This window comes from Caretta caretta, chromosome 8 (genome assembly GCF_965140235.1).
Source record: "Caretta caretta isolate rCarCar2 chromosome 8, rCarCar1.hap1, whole genome shotgun sequence".
In the NCBI taxonomy this organism is placed as follows: domain Eukaryota; kingdom Metazoa; phylum Chordata; order Testudines; family Cheloniidae; genus Caretta; species Caretta caretta.
In genome coordinates, this window is record NC_134213.1 from 87503086 (window position 1) to 87526631 (window position 23546).

Genomic DNA, 23546 nt, shown 5'->3' on the forward strand with positions numbered 1-23546 from the left:
CTAAGCTACTTATGTGCATTTTCACCTGTATAACTAACACAATATTATGAACAATACTGTTCTGGGATGCTTCTTCCTCTTCAATGGAAACAATGCTCTGTATTAAGTCATATTACAAACCTACAACCTGGTACATTTTGAACCACTGCATTGAAATGCGGTCTTACAGTTTATGAAGTCATTTACACCCAGGTAAAATGAGTGCAAGGTCAGTGTAAACAGAATGTAATGAATGTGGCATTCTGATTTGCTAGCAGCTTACGCTCACTTTGCATAAGATGCAAAGCAGTAGAGCAGCAGGCCCTGATAATGGATGGGGGGCGGGAAGCTGCTATGACCCAACAGTACAGATATTTATATAAACATTCACAAATTTCTGTCCGATAAAAATAAACATTTCCTTTATGTGCACATAAAAACTCATTGCAATAATGTGCGAGACGAAAAGAAAGTCATCAGCCTATAGTCAATGGTGACACAAAGTAATTACACTACCCTCCTTCAGAAGATAAGATAACATGACTTTAACACTGCAAATTGCTATAGCTTCAAATAATTTCCAAAGGAAATAATGACTTGTGCTACTGCAGCCCATTGGGAAACCTCACAGAGAACCATGTGAGATCTCCAGAGGAGACAGTAATAAACTCATATCTCCTCTTTACCTAGCCTACTGCCACTTTGGTAAAAATGCTTTAATATCAATAAGCACAATATTGTAGCTTCTGTCCCAGAGATTTTCCCCTCCTTCCTTTCTGTGTTTCACAAAATCATTAGTGATTCCTATGTATTAGACTCAGCCAGAGTTTGAAGTGTGGCACAGTATGGCTTGGGAGTGCTAAAAGTAATAAACACTGGGCAGACCTCCCACATGTACACTGTGTTCCACTCTCTTTATGGGTTATTATCTTGTGACTGTGTTTATTAATTTGCCGGACTTGTTTTTAGCTCTTCACTCAATAACACGCAGTAGAGCTAAAAACATTTACTTTCAACAAAATGTCATATTATGGTGGGGGGGGGACTTGCAGAGATAAAACCATATACTGACAAAACAATAAAAGAAAAATCAATCTTTATGACAGATGAGAGAGTGAGATTTACAGTGTAATCAGAAAGACACAAAGAGATTCATGGGTTGTAGGGAATGGTATCTAGGCAACATTATTCCATAGATGGGAACACAATCACATGAGCATGATCTGTTTCCTTATTTCTGAACAAATCTTTCAGCTCATTCTGTTGAAGTGCATGGCTGAAGTGCACACATCTTAGTTCTGAATCTGTATCGGCGCAGGTCTCCTTTCACTGAGCTTCTGAACTCCTCAAGCCCTATGCTTTTTTGATGCGATCAGTTGGCACAGAACATGCACTTGGCAAATTGTTCAAGATAAGGGGCAGCTCCAGTGAAAGATGCAATATGTTACATTCTTCTGCTTCTGTGCCGTTAGATATTTAGACCTGCAGTCAGAATAAAAATGAAGAGCTGATCTGCTCCAAAAATGAGCTTCTGGAAATTAAATTATTGTCCCTATTAATTTTGCTCAGCTTTACAGTATGCCTTATATACAAGCAAAACGATGAGTCAATTAGAATGTAAAAAGACTGTTCCTTTAGTTTAATAGCTTCTATATTTTAATTAATACTTTAAAACAACAAAGCTAAACCCTCTTTAAATTGTTTTGGGGCTTCTAATATGCACAAGTTAGAGTCCTGTGGCCAGATCCTCAGCTGGTATAAATTGCCACTTCTTGCTTGTGGAGGAACCATCCACTTCTTTTTAAAATCCCTCCTCTCCTGCAAGAGAGATCCCACCTTGCAGAGTGAAGTCCCTCCTCCCTCACAGCAGCCATTAGGTTGGTTGAAATGCTGGCCCCACTGCAGTCAATGAAGCTGTGCCAGGATTTTAGCCCTAAAGTTTCCTCTTTCATCCATGAGCTAGAGGTGAGTGGACCTTCAAATTTAACAGACACCTTCTGGTTAGAACCTGCTATTATAGACAGAGCCTGCAAACAAGATCCAAAGAGCAGCTATCTTGTTCCCCTTTCCAGCAGCTAGGGCAGCAGAAAGGCTGGGTTTCCTACCAGGACTTGCCCAGAGAATTCACAGTTTAAACCATTCCACTCATACCTTCTGTACCTACCTTTAGCTAGTATGTTTGGTCATCTGCCTAGTACATGTCTGATCATTTTTCAAACCTCAATTATGAAAATGCAGCTTCTGTAATAGTGACAATCCATTTCACTACAGAAATCCTGGCCCCAAATTCCCATTAATACAGCCAGGATTTCACCTCAGAACCTTTGCTGACTTCCTGTGAGGATGCTTCTCTATCTCGTAGGAGATTCCACTGCTAGCTTTTGTGGTAGACATTTGGTGAAGGCAGAAAGGCCAATCAGTCCATCAATAGAAAGTCATGACTCAGTAAAACAAAGGTATTATTCTCACTATGTCATGCAATGTATAGTAAAATGTCTTTATTTATGCCATTCATATGTTTTGTCTAGCTCTAAATAGGTGTGTGGCAGGTCAGTGCTTTAGGTGATCTCTCTTTCAGACTCAAACTGTTAGGTGGGTACAGAGGGCTCAGATACATTTATATACTGTACATTTGCAATAGCGAGAGTTTCATTAGGTGTACCTTCTCTGACTGGAAAATAGATGTTAAAAAATGTTACCCTGCATGAATATAGCTGAAGGGGCAGTCATCTGTCATTAAGACTCAGATATTCTAAGAGCGCAGTTTGGTGATGATAGCTTAAGGTACAGCTTTAGATCTTTTCCCTGGGTCAGAATGGGAAGCTGTTATTTGTGTGGAACTCTTACTTACCCAATAGTTTTGATAAAACTGAGCATGATGATGTTGTTATTATTTGGCTGCATTGTTATTTCTATGAGTAACTGAAAACTTTTGACGTTAGCACTGAAATAGCAATAAATAGTTTTCCATACTGTTGGGAGTATAAGGTAGGAAACTGAGTCACAAGTCAACTGAATTTAGGCTTAATCAATTTTTGCCTTTATTTATACTACTTCAGACAGAATTATTGTCACGTATAGTGTCTGAACATATATTTATGCTAGAGGATAAACAGGTAAGATGAAATTGGTAGGGAGCCAAATTTACTGCATTCCGGGGCACTGGAAGTTCTCCTGTACTTCATGATGGTCATTCCTGCCTTTGATGTCTGGTCTTGTCCTTCCATCCCATTCATTCAGTTTCCCTGTTCCGGTGTTTCTGCAACACAGGTTTGTCTTTTTATATATTTCCTCATCACACATTTATTAACCTTTCTCCAATCAGCATGAAACCCATTAAGCATTTATTCTGGGTAACCCATACAATATGCATGTGCAAGATTCCATTTACACAATTTTGGCAGTTTGCTATTCTGTTTCTGTGTCACCCTGCTCCTGGGTTTTCCCAGTAAAGGGGCTTTTTTGTCATTATAGGTTGGTGTACTTTTTAAAAAAATCTTCCAGCATAGCCTGTTACCTTTGTCCTATCAACAATAACATCAGGTTAACCAAATCAGAAATTCTATATAAAAAGAGAATTGGCAAAACAACACTCATGCCAGCAAGACCTTAGCCTAGAGGTTACCTCATCTAACTCATTCACTGTCCATAATTATAAATTATTGAAGTGTAACTAAAAAAGCTGTTAATCTTACCATTTAGCAATTCTTTGTTTTTATGTTTCAATATCATAATTCAGTACATGTAAATTATTACACCCTTTAACCTATTTGGAGGGCTAAACACTGCCACAATCTCAAAACATCAATACTTTCTTTATCTTCTTTAAACATGGGTTTTCAGAGATTTTTTTCAGTCAAGTCCAGCCTTACATTTGTGAATCATTACAAAAAAAACCCTTGTTGATGATTTTCCTTGTGTTGCATTTTGAGGGGTGTCTTAATTTTAGAGCCTTAATAATCATCATTCTCCAACAATACCACATCATGATACAATCTTTTCCAGAATAGCATCTCAGCTAATTATATTCTGAGCTAATATCATATGAAGCAAATAGATGTCTTTAGGATCAAGATTAAAGGCCATTTTCATTCTGTGACTTGAACTGCTATTGATCTTAACAGGAATGTTACACAAAGATCAAGGATAGTCCATAGCCTTAATACTTATTCATCAGCCCTGGCTTTCAGAAGTTTGCAGAACCTCTTTGGGACCTGACATAGCCTGGGTTTTCATTTAGCCCAGCTAAATCTGCCATTTTCCAACATGCTATTTCTGAAGCAAATGGCTTCATTCCCCTCTAATGGAGACAGTGGGCCAACTCATGCCCCTGAGATCTGGGCGCAGGTGGGATTGACCCTCCACTGTTTCCAAAGCATTGTGGAGGCTCTTTCTAAACAAGTTTAAGAAAATAAATTTTGTCATGAATGGAAAAAAAAAGTAGTGGTAAGTAAAACTAAAGCTAGACTGTAAACTCCTTCGGGCAAGTATATCAGTATGTACAGAGTTAACACAATGGGGCCCTGAGCTTGACTAGCGACTTTGGGCCCTACAGCATTACATCTAATAGTAATTGCAAAACAAGTTTTCTAAAAGTCATTTTGCTCCCAAGTGACATTTGGGGTGTAGATTATTGTACCTGTGATTTGCATCCACAATTCAAGTGAGGGTGCAAATTGCCCCACGAAAGGAAGATATCCTCTTTAAAACTTTGGCCCAGTGGTTACAAAAGACCTTAGGTTACACAGGAAGTCAGATCTATATTCAGAAGTTTCTCCTTAGAGCACTGTAGCTAACATTAAGTTGTCTATGAAGTGTGAATAGGGAATGTCAACTCTCTAGAAACCTATAAACTGTTCTGTAATTATCTTCACATAATAACTAGATGTCCAGTGTTTTTGTTCACATTCAATTTTCAAAGAATCAGGTTTTGCAGCTTAGAAATATGTGTTTTCAACAATATCTGGTGAATCGCTAGCTGTATATTTTTGTTATGGCATTAATGCTCTTTTCCACTAAATCCTTTTCAACTTCCTTATCACCCATTTAACCCTGTGAACTCATACTCCTTCCTCTGGAATGAATCTGAGCAAGGCATTTCACACAACATTCACTTTCACAAGTGATATACTTTTGGCTGGCTGCAAACTCTTGTAAGAAGCAGTTCAATGAAATTGTAATAGGATGTTGCTTTTTCCTAACACTAATTAATATACTTCTAGTTAGAGAATTTCTAGAGTATTGCAGGCTCTGAGGCACTGGAGCAGTTCTTACATGCATATTGGACCATCCAATTCTGCCCTCAAATGAGTGTCCTTTGCTTCATGATCTTTGCATATATGTGCCAGATGAGGGGAAAATTAGGCCATAATTAATTGTTTCCTCTCTTCTGTTCAGTATACGTGTCTAACTGCCAGGAAGCAGTGAGAGGGGCGTATGTGTAGACTAGATTTCATAGTCTTTACATGGGTTTTTAATTGAAAGGAACTCTGGAAGAAGCCTCTCTAAGAGCTATCTCTAACAATAGATCACCTTTAGCATTCTTAATGCTGCTGTAAATCACTTGATTTTAAAGAATGCTCTACTTTTTCAAAAGCCAGCCAAATTTCCATAATGAAAAAAATTGTCATACCAGTAGGGAAGAAACATTAAAAGTGTCTAAGTAAGTTTGTTTACTTGTAGATTTTTAAAAAATTGCCACCTGAGATGGACAAGCTTAGTTTCTCTCATCACTGGCAAAACAAGCTTTGCAGCTCCCATTATAGAAAGAGAACTTTGTAAGTTGAGCACTTAGAAATCCTGACTTACCAGCTAAGGAGCCATTTAGATAACAACGAGAAAATAGACTTGACCAAAAGTGGGACTAGAGCATATAATTGGACATGTCCATATGCTGAAAATTCAGATACAAAAACGCTACTTTTCTGGAAAATACTGAATATAGCCAATGTACAGGTCAGTATGTTCCCATATCCTGTACTCTTTGAGCCATAAATCTAAAAGTGAGAGCTCCCTAAGGGCCTGATCCAGTGTCCATTGAAGTCAATGGGAGTCTTTCTGTTGCCTTTAATGGGCATTGGCTCAAGCTCTAGAAGAGTCATATCAGTCTGCCTTTCCATGTTACACAGTGCTGGAAGAGTTGGCAAATCCTAATTAAGATACCAAAGAGTTAAGACTCAGTAAAAGTGATTCACATAAGTTTATGATGGGTAAACCTAATCTTGTAGCTATACCAGTCCATTGAAAGAAGCTATAATTGTACGATGTAAAGGTTTTATCGACCTGAGTTTGGGATGACTGTAGTGCACGAAAGGGGTGAGTCCATAAGCGAGGTATGTGGGTCATTACAAAAAATGTGATAAAATGTTTGTACAGCACTGTTGTGTATTCTGAATATGCCACACATGCTATAGAAAAGCTATCACAGAAATGTTTTAGAGAAATTTTTTGAAATGTTATTGGTATTACTTCTATAATCCACAGCCTATAAAGCCAATATTTTTAATAACTACAATCAATCTTACACCACTGTAAATCAACAGGAGCTCCATGGAGGTGTAACTCTACTGACCTCCACTGAGTTATTTATTTATTTCCACTGATTTAAATGAGAGCAGAATCCGTCTCGATGAGCCAAACAATGCAGGACATGGAAAAAAAGAAAACTGTAAATAATACATTTTAGAAACCTGAAAAGATTACCTAAAACAGCTTTTTTGAGTTTAGTGATGTTGCCATTTTAAGGCCTGATATCTCAGGAACTTTCAGGACTAGAGGCAATTTCTTTGTGCGTGTCATTGGAGAACTGAAAGTCTCTTTTCTCCAGTGCCATAATAGTCCCTTTTCTATCTCTACAGTGTTGCAAGTTGTCAGAGCTTAGCCATGGTGCAGGAGTGAATAGTGGAGGTGTAGGGCTTTAGGCGGGTGTAACTTTGGGTGAGGGAGAATTCTGGATTTGGGAGGAAAAGAAAAAATGATCTCTTGCACATTTTTGTTGTTTTTTTTTAAAGTTCAACTGTTTGATGTTCTCCAGAGGTTTGGTATGTTAGAAACAGCCCCAGTGGACACGAATTAGTGAGCAGAGTTCAGCTGAGGTGGTCAAATATGCATGATAAATGCAGTTTATCACATGATTCTCCAATTTATAACATGAAGCTTGCCACCACAGATGTGATATGTGTATAATTATACATTAAATAGGTATATGATTGGTTCCAATGTGCAATTTTCATGTTTCACTGCACAAACCATATTAAATAGACTGAGGACAGACAGTGTTTTAAAGAATTAAAGTTAATAAATGCATCCTTCAGGGTGATTAAATACACAAGCAGAGATGAGAGTGCAAATCAGTTTCTGCTTCCCATAGGATGCTTTTAGAGGAAAAAAGTGTTTTTGTCATTTTTATTAGAATGAAATATAATTTTATTTCACTTATTGTTCACTTTGTTTCTAATATATAAGGATTCAGACAATATCTTGTGGTGTGAGTAATAACTTAATGCTTTGCCTGAAATACAGTAATGGGAAATTCATAGATTCATAGATTCATAGATATTTAGGCCAGAAGGGACCATTATGATCATCTAGTCTGACCTCCTGCACAATGCAGGCCACAGAATTTCACCCACCACTCCTAAAAAAGACCTCACACCTATATCTGTGCTATTGAAGTCCTCAAATTGTAGTTTGAAGACCTCAAGGAGCAGAGAATCCTCCAGCAAGTGACCCGTGCCCCATGCTACAGAGGAAGGCGAAAAACCTCCAGGGCCTTCCAATCTGCCCTGGAGGAAAATTCCTTCCCGACCCCAAATATGGCGATCAGCTAAACCCTGAGCATATGGGCAAGATTCATCAGCCAGATACTACAAAAAATTCTTTCCCGGGTAACTTGGATCTTACCCCATCTAAAAACCCATCACAGGCCATTGGGCCTATTTACCATGAATATTTAATTACCAAAACCATGTTATCCCATCATACCATCTCCTCCATAAACTTATCGAGTTTAATCTTAAAGCAAGATAGATCTTTTGCCCCCACTACTTCCCTCGGAAGGCTATTCCAAAACTTCACTCCTCTGATGGTTAGAAACCTTCGTCTAATTTCTAATCTAAATTTCCTAGTGGCCAGTTTATATCCATTTGTTCTTGTGTCCACATTGGTACTGAGTTTAAATAATTCCTCTCCCTCTCTGGTATTTATCCCTCTGATATATTTATAGAGAGCAATCATATCTCCCCTCAACCTTCTTTTAGTTAGGCTAAACAAGCCAAGCTCCCTGAGTCTCCTTTCATAAGACAAGTTTTCCATTCCTCGGATCATCCCAGTAGCCCTTCTCTGTACCTGTTCCAGTTTGAATTCATCCTTCTTAAACATGGGAGACCAGAACTGCACACAGTATTCCAGGTGAGGTCTCACCAGTGCCTTATATAATGGTACTAAAACCTCCTTATCCCTACTGGAAATACCTCTCCTGATGCATCCCAAGATGACATTAGCTTTTTTCACAGCCATATCACATTGGCAGCTCATAGTCATCCTATGATCAACCAATACTCCAAGGTCCTTTTCCTCCTCCGTTACTTCTAGTTGATGCGTCCCCAGCTTATAACTAAAATTCTTGTTATTAATCCCTAAATGCATGACCTTACACTTCTCACTATTAAATTTCATCCTATTCCTATTACTCCAGTTTACAAGGTCATCCAGATCCTCCTGTAGGGTATCCCTGTCCTTCTCTAAATTAGCAATACCTCCCAGCTTTGTATCATCTGCAAACTTTATTAGCACATTCCCACTTTTTGTGCCCAGGTCAGTAATAAAAAGATTAAATAAGATTGGTCCCAAAACTGATCCTTGAGGAACTCCACTGGTAACCTCCCTCCAACTTGACAGTTCACCTTTCAGTAGGACCCGTTGTAGTCTCCCCTTTAACCAATTCCCTATCCACCTTTCAATTTTCCTATTGATGCCCATCTTATCCAATTTAACTAATAATTCCCCATGTGGCACAGTATCAAACGCCTTACTAAAATCTAAGTAAATTAGATCCACTGCGTTTCCTTTATCTAAAAAATCTGTTACTCTCTCAAAGAAGGAGATCAGGTTGGTTTGGCACGATCTACCTTTTGTAAAACCATGTTGTATTTTGTCCCATTTACCATTGACTTCAATGTCCTTAACTACCTTCTCCTTCAAAATTTTTTCCAAGACCTTGCATACTACAGATGTCAAACTAACAGGCCTATAATTACTTGGATCACTTTTTTTCCCTTTCTTAAAAATAGGAACTATGTTAGCAATTCTCCAATCATACGGTACAACCCCTGAGTTTACAGATTCATTAAAAATTCTTGCTAATGGGCTTGCAATTTCTTGTGCCAATTCTTTTAATATTCTTGGATGAAGATTATCTGGGCCCCCCGATTTAGTCCCATTAAGCTGTTTGAGTTTCGCTTCTACCTCAGATATGGTGATGTCTACCTCCATATCCTCATTCCCATTTATCATGCTACCATTATCCCTAAGATCCTCTTTAGTCTTATTAAAGACTGAGGCAAAGTATTTGTTTAGATATTGGGCCATGCCTAGATTATCCTTGACCTCCACTCCATCCTCAGTTTTTAGCGGTCCCACTTCTTCTTTCTTTGTTTTCTTCCTATTTATATAAGTAGAACCTTTTACTATTGGTTTTAATTCCCTTTGCAAGGTCCAACTCTACTTGACTTTTAGCCTGTCTCACTTTATCCCTACATATTCTGACCTCAATAAGGTAGCTTTCCTTACTGATCCCTCCCTTCTTCCACTCCCTATATGCTTTCTGCTTTTTCTTAATTCTGATGAATTAAGCCAATATCTGCTGAAATTAGAGTTTAGGAAAATCCTCCCTTGTGATAATTACAAAACAAGCTTTTGTAAACTAGTAAACCTCAGCTGTGAGTTTGACTCAGCACAATTGACAGGCCTATAGAGACAGCTTTATACCCATAAAGCATAACTGCATTTTATTAACGGGACATGATTTTGGACTTTTTCACTGAATAAGGAACACAATAAGTTTGAAATGCTGTTTTTCTCTTGGTCTGCTTCCAACATAGGGAATAGCCAATTAAGGATTATAATTTATCAACTAAGAAAGCATTTGGCTTCTCCTTTCACTTATATCTCAGTCTGAATCATTTATAAATGAAATCAGGTGAGTTAGAATACCAACTACTGTACATTTCTACATCTTACTGTAGGGAGCTATGACAGTACTGTGGCAAGTTTATTTTCCTAATGATGCAGTAAAAGTAGGATGAATAAAGAAATTAGTACAATTACATATTTCAGCAAAGTCCCTAACACTCACTGCTTTAAAAACGGTCTCTTAGGATGAAACCCTGCTTAGGGAGACACTGCCTGTGGATTCTGGCACACTAGCAAGTCAGTGAACCTTTCTTTGAATGTTCTGCCTGCCCCTTGGATCTGAATGTTACAGATTGGACTGTGTGAAGGCTTTACGCTCTCCCTGAACATGGTCTATGTTCAGCCAATAGATTGCCCACATCAAGATTGTAGATGAATGTGTGTCCTTTGCTCCAGGCCCCCTCCTCCCTCTATCTGACACTGAAACAGGATCCTTAGGTCCCACCTATCTGAATGTAGAAAGCACACCATTAGATCTCTCTAGCTATGTGCCCAGGAAGGAAATAGCATCTTCTTTTCTTTCACTTTTCATCTGCTGTATCTCAGATTTCCTCAAAGCCACCTACAACAAAGCCTAATGCATTCCACACTTCCCCTCCCTCTCAACCACCAACATCAAGGCCAACAGAAAAATATGAAAGCACAGAATTTGAAGGTAACTCTCAATAAAGGTTAGCAATAAAAGATCAGATCCTCCATTGAGCTTCAGACCCGCACCACAAGATTCTTGCCATACAATTAGAACATCCAGCCCCAGGAGGGTCACTGCAATGTCAGGGTATCCTAGTATTGCACAGAGCCTGTGGGCAGGTTCCTGAACCCACACCATCCCTTGCTGCTGGCACAGAGGTTGTGGATAGAGGAAAAGGGACATGGAAGGATGTGCCAATGCCCACCAGCCATTTCAGTGCCTTAGGGCTGTTAACAGCAAGTGTAAATTAGAGCTGCTTAGATTTGCTGCAGTTTGCAGCAGTGGTAGGGAAGCAGTCCTGCAGCCCCAGGATTGCAGGAGTGCACAGGTGAGTTTTAATAAAGCCCTTGCATCCCTCCACAATTTGTGTTGTTTCTCCTCAGCCACAACCTCCTAGTCCAGAGACACTGGCCAGTGGCACCTGCCAGGAAACATTAGCCAAGCTTATTAAACCTCTCCATATGCCTCTTTATTATCTGCCATCTGTGCTCAATCAATCCAGGTTTTGTGTCGTCAGCCACTGAAAACCAAAATCAGACACACTCATGGGAGACAAGTATAAGCCTCACATAGGAGGCTCTCGAAGAGGAGAGGCTCCTAAAGGATCACAGAGTCAGGTATCATAAGAATGGCCATACTGAGTGAGACCAATGGTCCACTTAGCCCAGTATCCTGTCTTCAACAGTGGCCAATACCAGATACCTCAAAGAGAATGAACAGAACAGGACAACTATCAAGTGATCCATCCCCTGTTGTCCAGTCCCAGCATCAGACAGAGACATATGATGGAGCTATAACCACATAAGAGAAAGAGCCCTCTGATAATACCTAATTGCTGCACAACAACATTAGAAAATACCTGGCACTCTGTATTATACAGAAAGCTTTGCTACATCATCACATACTGTGGTTTACAAGCCTGAAAGTCAAATGGCCACCCAAGTATGGTACCATAGCAGAACAAGTTAAACTAATGATCTGACAGGTGGTTGTTGCAATCATCTGGACCAGTTTTCTGTTCCTCATTGCCACCACTATCAACACCAGCTAATTGACACTAGAGAAATTGACTTAACTGGTATAATATGAATGCTACTAATGTTAATTAAACCACTAAAGTTTGGACAGAACTTTGAAGATGCAAAGCGCTGCATAAGGAGTGAGTATTATTATAATACTTGATGTGGTGTTTACAAATTGCAGTGAATTACTTCATCATTCACACACAGTTTTTGCCTCATGATAATAATCTTTCCACTGATACAGGCGATGGTAATGGAAAATTACATGAACCCCTGGCACATTGGCTCACCCAGAAGAGACATCAATTGGCAGATACATAGCCATACCACACACAAACACAGCTGGATTTCCCTTGCTTTGTGAGTGTGTTGCTTCCATTTACACTCGAAGGAGTTACAGTCAGGAATCAGAGTGGAGAAAATCTTGAAGGCATAAGATTTGATGTCACTGTGCTGCAAGTTAAAGCTGACGGGATATAATTTTTAATTTTCCTATGATAAACTCATTGTCTTGAGACTATCATGTGCAAGTCAAGCTATTTGTTTATGCCTCATATTTTCTTCATTTTCAGATTGTTGGCATTGTAGCTTTATTTTTCACAAAGTTCTCTCACTAGTGTTCATCCATAATCATCAACAAAATAACTTAATATATGTAGGCGATTATAATGACAGTAAATGCTGTGTGGGAGGGATAATATATGCTCTATTGTCAATGCATGCATGCTGAATTAAAGACCCTATTCTGGTCAAATGCTAATATATTCTGTGAGCACTTTTCCATAAACACCATTTATAAAACACAGAATAATGAAAAGGTGATCTGAATAATATAATGATGATCATCTCATATATGCAAGTTTAAGAACCAGTGTTTTTATGTAGCCACGTTGCTTGCTCATTGGCACAAAAAAATTGATTTGCAAGAAAATACCTTCATGATAGTAATATCACTTTCACCTTAAATGTAGTACACCAGTTAGGACACGAGTGGCATGAAATCTCAATTGTAACTGATTTATTCTTTTTAAAATGAACTTTGCTACAGCTGGCTGCGCTGCTGCTACCAAAAATTTATATAAATATTCCATTTTGAAGATTTTTTATGAAATATTACACATGAAACAAAACAGCTTAAATAAAAATTCCAGCAGATGCTTAGACTTTCAACTACCACATATTTCAGCCGCAGCACTTCTCTTTCAAGGATTACCTTAAAAATGCTGATGAACCAAACTAGAGCTATAGAGAGCTGTGGGTGTAAGAATTAACCCAGTTAGTTGCCAGAGCATATTTTTTTATATTTGCTGACTTTCTTCTGTCATTAGACCGCATGACAAGATCAGTGCTTACAATAAAATGGTAGAATCCTAGAATAACAGGGTTGGAAGGGACCTCAGGAGGTCATCTCATCCAACCCCCTGCTGAAAGCAGGACCAATCCCCAACTAAATCATCCCTGCCAGGGCTTTGTCAAGCCTGACCTTAAAAACTTTTAAGGAAGGAGATTCCACCACCTCCCTAGGTAACGCGTTCCAGTGCTTCACCACCCTCCTAGTGAAAAAGTGTTTCCTAATATCCAACCTAAACCTCCCCCACTGCAACTTGAGACCATTACTCCTTGTTCTGTCATCTGCTACCACTGAGAACAGTCTAGAGCCATCCTCTTTGGAACCCCCTTTCAGGTAGTTGAAAGCAGCTATCAAATCCCCCCTCATTCTTCTCTTCCGCAGACTAAACAATCCCAGTTCTCTCAGCCTCTCCTCATAAATCATGTGTTCCAGTCCCCTAATCATTTTTGTTGCCCTCCACTGGACGTTTTCTAATTTTTCCACATCCTTCTTGTAGTTATTATAGTCGCCTACATATCACTGATGGAAGAAAAAGCAGAGGTACCTGATTGGAACATTTGTTAGCCTTGCCACCATAACTAAGGGTAGAGTTCTGCAGTCCTCTATTGAGCAAAGCTGCTCTTAACTTCCAATGGAGTTGGGAGCACCCAGCACTTTGCAGCATCAAGCCACAGTAGTGTAAAGTCCAACATGCACAGATCAGGGAGCCGAAAGAAATCTACGAGGGTCATCTCATGGAAATTACTAGTAGACAGCCTCTAAAGTGGGAGAGGATTGGGGACTGAGAGAGCTGGCAGGGAATGAGAATTCCTAACTCCACAGATCCTGGGAATCTACAGGGAGTGATACCCTAAGCTCTGCAGCAGCTGGAGCCGTCTCAGATGACAGGCTGGTCCTCCCTCACCCTGGCAACAGTGGCTGACCACAAATGGCTGAATCCCCCTGCAGCTACTTGGAAGATACTTAGAATTTGAACAACAACATATTTCAGCAGCAGAGTGCCTCATTATGCTTCTATTTTCATCAAAGGAAGCTTTGCTGGAGTGAAGGCTGCTCCAAACAGCTTTATCTCCATCTGAGTTAGTGTATAGACTTGGATATCTGCAGGCTGATTGGGAGTGGCCAGGCTCTAATCCTCCCCCACCCATCCCATAAACTCAGGGATACTCAACAAAGAGGAAAGGAGTACTTGTGGCACCTTAGAGATAGATTTCCCCTCCATACGGCTAAATGCAGTGCCTTGAATAATGACAGGTTTCAGAGTAACAGCCGTGTTAGTCTGTATTTTCTTTTTGCGAATACAGACTAACACGGCTGTTACTCTGAAACCTGTCAACAAAGAGGCTTGCTCTGTGATCAAGGAAAGAAGAGAAGGTTTTCCTTCCTTTTGATCAGATAGAGAAAATTGTGTCTATAAAAGGGAATGCTCTGACCCTCCCATAGCTGGATTCTAATCACTGTGAGTAAACATACCAGAGTATTTAAAGGTAAAGCATTACTTTTCATGAATTCTGTGTTATCCTAGCAGATGATCCTAGTGACAATTAAAAAAAAATTTGCTATGCAAAATACACACTGGTTTGCTATTATAGTACCTAAAATGAGAGCATATTTCAAAATAAAAATCCCAGCCACCTAACTGTGAGTGATCTTAAATTAGCAATGGATGATTTGTGAAACCAAAACACAAAAATCATTTAATCTGTGTAGTAAGAGAAGCACCATTTGTACATTTGTTGCCATAAGCAGAATGACTCTTTACTGGAGAACTGCCATTGAATCTGTCCTGCCAAATACTAAATTAAAGAGCATGTTTCTTTTTTATGGAAACATAAAATTCTGGTTGCCCAAAACGATGAGATAGGTATGCACTGTGTCTCTACAAACAATATACATTGATTGCCTTAATAAAAAGTGTCTTCTGTTTTGAAAGATTTTACCACCTTGAGAGTGATTTGTGATATGAAAATTGGGGGATAGTGGTGGCACTTAGGTTGGTAGGTATTTTATAAGTTCACACCCAGTGGGCTTGATTTCAGAGGAACTGAGTATGCACGGATCACATTGACTTTTCTTGGAGTTGAGGCCACTCATCACCTCTGAAATGTAGGCCAATTTATGGCTAGCAGGGCCGTAACCAGGGCAGGGCTGCTGCCATAGGGCAAAGCTGCAGAGGTGGGAAAATGGGGCAGAAAAATGATGGGGGGGGGGAAATGGTAGGGGGTGCAAATATGCTTACTCACCCTGGGCACTAAAAGGCATAGTTATGGCTCTGATGGATAGCCAGTAAAACAGGAAAGCCCCTTTGTGTTCAATGTAAGGGACATATGGCACCTTTGCACACTGCACAAGGGACAGATTGCCAGCTCTGTCCCTGTAACACAAAAGGCTGCATGACAGCTCTGGTGCTATAACATAATAGGATGTATGTCTTGACTGTCTGAGCCCTGATTTGGAGGAAAAGGAGTATGGCTAAGCCCTGGACCAGTGCTGACCAGGAGCAGATCAGACATGACATGCACTTTGTTTCTGCCCAGAGAATCCGCAACCTCTGCCTTGCAGCCCATTGCAGTGGTCCATGGTATGCTATCCCACACTGCGATGGTAAAAAGCTCTTTGTGCTGGATGGGCCGAGCGACAGTATGTGGCATCTGCACTATGCCTGGTTTCCTCAGCCAGGGCAGGAGTTAGGTTTTATTGTGTCTCCCAGGGAAAAAGAAAAAATTCAGCTACGCTAATGATATTTCTTCCAGCACTGTCATTTTCTAGCCAGCCAAATGAATGTAGATTCTTAGGATTGACATTCATATTACGCACTCAGTGGACTGATTGTCTTGAATGTTTATACAGTACTATTAGATCAACAGGAGTGAGATGGATTGCTTCTCATTACACATGCAGCATGTTCAATTAAATTCAGAGAGTCATAGAGTTTAAAGCCAGAAGGGACCACTAGATCATCTAGTTTGACCTCCTGTGTATCAGAGGCCACCACTGCCACCCAGCACCTGCACACAAAACCCAACTTGTATTAACATGGCAATTTGGGAATATACCAGTTCCATGCTGTCAAATTCTCTTCCGTTTGAAACAAAATGTGAGTGCTTTGAGCTTGATTCAGCCAACAGTTTAGATAGTTTCTGTAAAATCCCTTGCAAGGATGCGAATATGAATAGCTCTGTGCAGGTTGCCGCACTGCATAACAAGAAGGTTTTTTATATTGAATTGGCCCCTTGATTCTAACTTGTATTGCATTGACATTGATCTTTAGTATCTTATCACTAGTGATTATTCCTCTTGTCTAATATAAGCTTGACTTTAAAAAACCTTTTTCCTTTTTCTAAGACTGCAGTAATTAGGAAGCCTTGGGAAGGATGAGATGGAGATACAGTCTCCTGAAAAGAGTGCCTGTAAAGTGCTTGCTGAGTTAATCCTGCTAGCTTATATTTTAATTACTATATATTACTAGTCATATATTGGGGATTTTAAAGAGCAGTAAAAAACATTGCCCTGAAAAAAATCTTGGTTCTGAGCCTTCTGTTCCTCATTCCAGAAATATATTTTCATTAGTGATCCTCAGCAGAAGGCTTAGTACATTATCAGATGACAATAAGACATATTAAAACAATAAACAATACCTGTGCCATGAAGCTTAGAATTCAGAAGGCAGTGTGACAATATGATCTGCATGATATTTGAGCTAATAATAGGTTAGGAAACTGAAGCAATTTTTAAATAAGGAACGCAGGTGAGCATTTAAGGGGATGTGTTTAGAAACTATTTTGAGCCATGAACAGGGAAACTTAGCAATAAGTAAAACGGTCTCGGCATAGCAATATTCCGTTCTAAAATTGTATCTAGTTGTATTACATACACAAAGTATTGCAGGATCTAGGTCTAATTTTATGCTGATTTTTGTATCTTGAATCTGTAATATTTATTTGGGATAAAGAGGTAAGAAAAAGCAAGAAACAGTCTGATCCTGCAAACACACATCAGGCCACAATACGGCTATAAACAGGAGTGGGGTTTGCGTTTTTCAGTTAAAAAAAAAAAAAAGATTCAGTAAATCTTGTGTTACAAATTTGGTGGAAATACATCTCAGGGCAGGTACTCTTTCCAGCCTCAATCATGGGCCTGCCTTAGGGCTGCTCCAGCTCATGTCAGCTGGAATGGAACCCTAGGGGCCATTCCACTGGCCCAGAATGGAGATATCCTGGCCTCCTAGGCTTGGAGCACTTCACTGGCGAATGAGATGGTAAATTAATAGTACCTATTACATTAAATGTATGATATTTACACAACAGTTGACAAAATAAGATTCCATTGTTCTTGATCCTTATTTTGAGCTGATCCCTGCCTGTTACACTGGAAGAGAGCTAAAACATACGTTAGCAATATAAAATCCATTTAAGCATCCTAAATTTCTTTTGTTAAATATCAGGCCAGATGCTCAAATGGAATACGTTGGTGTCACTCCATTGATTTCAGTAGAAGGCAATGGAAGTATGCTGACTTACACCCTTCAAAGATCTGACTCATTGACTTAAAAAAAAGAATCTGTACAGGACCAATGAAACTGTGATGGTGATGTAATTTATTACTAATTTCCTGGCTAATGCCCAAATAATGACACTTCTCACTATTTGAAGGATACTTACCCTTAGTTATGAATTTTTGCTTTACTTGCAGAGTATGTCAAGCTTAATTACTTATCTTTGTAGTATCCCTTTGGCAGTAAAATTAACAAAATGGAAATCATCTAGACAAAAAAAGTAATGCTTCATTGAGGAGGAAGAACAGCTACTAAAATGTGCAGATGTGCAAAATGTTTTGGGATGCTACTGAACCAGGAAGCGGGCTCCTTGGTGGTCCACAGAGTTAGCTGGTCACTGAAATCTGATGACTTAATGTGAACTGTGGGTGGTCTTAGGTTATCTAATTTGTTTCTAAGCTAGACCTCTTTTCAGAGCATATGTATCGTTAATATTTGAACTCTGACGGACTGATTGCTGATTATCATTTGCATCTCTTGCAAAGCAGCTTACCCTAGCTGTTAACATACAATTCTTAGTTTCATTTCTGCTGCATTGTCATGCTTTCTATTGTAGGGGCCCTCACCAAAAATGAAGACAATTGATATGAAAGTCAACATTACTTCTTGCCTGATTATAAAGCTAAAGTAAACATCAATCTGCCATTATCTTTTTATATATTTCTAAGACATGTGTGCCAATTCCATCATTTGAGTACATTTTCATGCAATATATGTAGAAGCAAATTATTTTTAATAATTGATACAAGTCTTCATTTTAACTGAACAGAAGTGTTTATTATATGTGCTGACTTTGGTCTCCAGTCTGAGCGCCCGCATTTGTGTTGGCGCACTTAAAGCATTTGACCTTTAAACTGCATGAGTTTGCTATTTAATTATAGGCTGGTACTAGCTGGACTGCAAAATGGAATCACACCGCAGTAAAATCTGCATGCAACCCAGACCATTAGATTTGGCAAGTATTACACAGTAGGACTCCTCTCGCATTTGGAAAATCATTCAGCAGAATTACAGCTTTTGATGGCAAAGCTACTTAAGAGCAAATAAGGTGAAAAAAAGCATAAAGGAGAATGAAGGGAAAGCCTAGTATTATTCATCAGTTCGGAACATAAAGTGTCTGTGCTAACTGCTAACAGTTAAAGTAAACATTTGAATAACAGTTCACTTACGTAAATCAAATTAATGCTTGAGAATTATTTCTGTTATGCAGTGTGATGATTTCTCTGTGAATAATGGAAGATGTAAGGAGAGGTGGTGTGTAAGGCTTCAACTCTCATGTGCAGCACTGTTGTATTGCTTTCCTGGGGGGTGGGGGGGGAGATGCAGAAAAACAAGTGGTTACTGTTATTTCATTTCCTAAAAGATGCACGGCTTGTGCATTACAACCTTTACCAAAACACCACAACAGTGTTTCCCAGGGCTCAGATTTAACCAAGTCACATTTTTAGTGACATTTATAGGTATACTATATAGGAATAAGTTTTAAATTTTGTAGTTGTGCAGCATCCGCCTTGAGAGTCCCATGGGAAAGAATCAGAGAAAATTTCTGTTTCTCAGTATTTTAAGAAATGAGCCTAAAAAAATCAATAAATACCAGGATAGCTTGGGTCTGACTGAGCCTTTTGCTTTGCAAAAAGGGGGCTTACATAAAACTACCTTTGAAACTGGGGTTATTTTTTCCCTTTTTAAATAATGTGGACATGTGATGCTTTTCCACTTGTAGTACTGTACATCTTCAAACACGTTCCTTTTGCAAAAAGCCAGTATTGCTGTTATTACAAAAAAAATCATATAGCCCCAGTGCTATTCACCAGATAGAACACCGTTCCTTCCACAAGGAACTTTGTTCTTTTTCTTGAAACTTGCCAGATTTGACATGTATAACGAATAATGACCCATAATGAAAAACAACTTTTATTTTATTACAGCAAATAGAATAAGAAAAGGGAGCAGGATTTAATGAAAGTCTAATATTCTTTCTCCTGAGACTGAAAGGGGCAGAAGAGCAGACAGTTGCTAATTTACTTTATGATATTATGGAGCACATAACAGAGGCATGCTGGAAAGTGCCACCATTCTAGTCACTAGCAGAGCTCTTGTTCTATAGATCTGTATATAGTGTACATAGATTCTGGACTTTCAGTGAGGAAGCGGGTTTTGTTAGCTTTGTATCATTGTAGACTTTTATGATGAAAAACCATGTCTTCATCTTTGGTTTGGAAGACTAGGTATGTATCTCTGTGCAGCAGTTTTTTGCTAGTAGTCCTTTCCTGATACCCAGCTGGGTTATTCTGCAGGGCTTCTGTAAGACAGATTTACATGTACCGAAGGTGATATTTGCTGTGGATTAACACTATGTCCCTGATCCTGCTATCACCCCAGTTTTACACTGGTGTAACTCCTCGATTTTAAGTGGAATAAATCTAGTGGACAGTGATGTAAGTGAAAGCAGAATCAGTCCCTATATATTTACTTAAGTATCCCCATGATACAGCCATGGTAAATATTGATATTTTTTTTCATTTCTGTGCAGAAGGAAGAAAAGCATAGGCATTGAGTTAATGTTTACATTAAAATATCACAGAACAGTAAGAAAACCAAGTGATGAACAGGGGGTTTTGATGCAATTATATGGTTGAAATATACAAGATAATCAAATTAGGTCTACAGTTTGGGTTTGCTAGAACTGGCCTTACTGAATGAATTACTTTTACTACTCCAATGAAAGGTTTCAGAGTAGCAGCCGTGTTAGTCTGTATCCGCAAAAAGAACTGGAGTACTCGTGGCACCTTAGAGACTAACAAATTTATTAGAGCATCAGCTTTCGTGGGCTACAGCCCACTTCATCGGATGCATAGAATGGAACATATAGTAAGAAGATATATCTATACATACAGAGAAGGTGGAAGTTGCCATACAAACTGTAAGAGGCTAATTAATTAAGATGTTTTTTCTCCTGCTGATAATAGCTCAACTTAATTAATTAGCCTCTTACAGTTTGTGTAGCAACTTCCACCTTCTCTGTATGTGTATGTATATATATCTTCTTACTATATGTTCCATTCTTTGCATCCAGTGAAGTGGGCTGTAGCCCACGATAGCTTATGCTCTAATAAATTTGTTAGTCTCTAAGGTGCCACAGGTACTCCTGTTCCTTTTACTCCAATGAAATGTGTTACAGGAAACACACACTTCATGTTTACATTATCAGAATAAGGACAAACACCAGATATTAAAAAATAAAATATATTTGGTAGAGCCAAATGTAAAAAATGATACATATGATATCATATGCTATATGATATGTGGGACACAAATGATAGCAAATTAGTCTTAACTAGGGTTGTAAGAAAGAGATATTCTCTTTAGAGGGTGCCCCAAAGTGTATTTTAATTGAATTTAGTTTAATTAAAATGAGATACATTTGATCAGTTGGAATTCAAGATGAGAAAGAAGAAAGATTCATCATGATGCTATCCATTTTTGTAATGAATTTCAAAACTCTAGAACATCCATTTGAGATATTAACCAATTTCAGCTAATGAGTGGAATAATTTATTTTATTCCAGATTAAATACCTGGTTCATAGACTCTAGGCCACATTCTACTCTACATTCTACGTGTATCTTTCTTGTAAATAGATGGTTGTATACAAAAAATCTAACTTGTACTCAAGGAGCAGGATTCTCGATAGTGTTCCAATATAATGTGCCTCTCACCTAGTTTCAGAAGCAGATTTCCTGTCATAGATGAGACCTATCACACCTTTCTCTCTTCAGCTGATGGAATTTCTGCTTTGAATCTAATGTACAGTATCTGTCAAAAGATCAGATATTGTATTTGTTTGTTTTCTAGCTTGCTTTTAGCTGATAACAGTGTGATAACAAGTAAATCCAAGGAAAATAATTCATCACAATACACTGGTCCCCCTAACACAGTTGCAAAAAAAAAAATATTCCCATGACTAATATGAGCCCAATTGCATAAAATCCTACTTAAATATAATCAATCAGCAGTGTGGAAAGCATTGCCCCAAAGCTCATGGAGGGATAGGATTGAATGGAACCAGATTGTATATACTGGCTAAAGCAGTGACTAGGTCAGTGCATTTTCAGGCAATATACCTACACTAGTGACTCATTTCTATTGCACATATATTTTACCCTAAGATCAACATAGTGACTTTGTCAAAGTCACTTTGTTGATCTTAGGGTAAAATAGGGATTTCATTTCAAAGGAGCATAGCAATGTGAAGCTATAAGTAAAATGAAACCACTGCAGACTGCATTTCCTCTGTCTGAGCAGCCATTAGTCACAGAGATGATAAAGCCATTATTACACAGTAAACACATCACTTGTATAAAGGAAGACAATTACATTGCTTTACATTATGCTCATATTCCTTCCTGCAGGGACTGCATTTTATTACAGAATCAGATCATGCATTGTACATTGTGTCACAATTAGAAAATAATGCTTTTTTATAAATATATATATATGTTTCTCTTTTTTTATTCAATTCTAAATAAATCATCTCAAGATGATAGAGAAATGGTTGGGAATTTTAGTTTCAAAACGTGGTTTACAGTAAATACATTAAACGGATGCCTTATTTATGAGGATTGATGGATTTTCTGAATAGAGACAATCCCCTATTCCAAAGGTAACTGCAGAAATCTTAGCTCGGGATATTCTCCCTAGAGAAGAGTGAGAGGTGTGTAGGACATTTCTATGTAAAGCCAGTCTGACAGCAAGTTAGTAACAACCTGTGCAAAATGAGAAGCTGAGGTCTGAAAGGAGCCTTGAAATTTCAAGCCTGGGTTAACTTTTATGGGAACCTAGGGCTAGCTAGACTCATGGTAAACATCAGACACACAAACACTGGTTCTGGCCCTGTGAGTTACTTTGCATCTTCATCTCCCTGTGGGAGTTGTGGGAGCTCAGCACCCCACAGGATTGCTCTAGGAAACAGCTGGTTCCTTTCAGGAGGGTTACAAGCATAGAAAGGATAGTGTATAGACAATGCTACAGTACATATTGCATCTGGCTCATTAATCAGACAGACATTGCTATTTGGAAAAAAAAATTAAAGCCTCTGAAAAAAGAATTAATGGTACTTGATATGTTCAGAAAAATGTTTCTAAAGCCACTCGGTAATTTTCCATGTAACCTTACTACTGTACAATGGATAGGAAGAAAATCACTTTTTTTATAACTTGCCAGACAAATTACTTCGGTTAACAGAAGAATCTCTCCCAGGATTAGAAGATTGTGAAATGCTTTATTTCAGTAGGTTGACCTTAAGTTGATTGAGTCACTAATTCTTTCCAAATCCTAGCAACACCCTGTAGGGATCACTGTACTTATTTCCTTCCTCTGCTCTCTAAATTAAATAAGAAACTGTTTATAAAAATGTTGTCTTGATAGTCCCCAGGGATGTTCTTATAGAAACCTTACATTACAGACATGCTTACTGCTGGTGATCTTTGTATTACAGCATGGCTGGAATCTTCGAGGAAACTTTTTTCTCCTTTTATATTGTACTAATTGTAAGGAAAATATAACACTACTGCAAGGGTGTAGTCCTGGCCCCATTGAAATCAATGGGAAGACTCCCATTGACTTTGATGCAACTAGGATTTCATCCGAGAGCTTTAACATGCCATCAGGTTACAGCAAACCACATGTCTGCAAGACACACAAAGTATCAAATGATCAACCTTGGCGTTATACTGCCAAAAGTACTGTATTTATTCT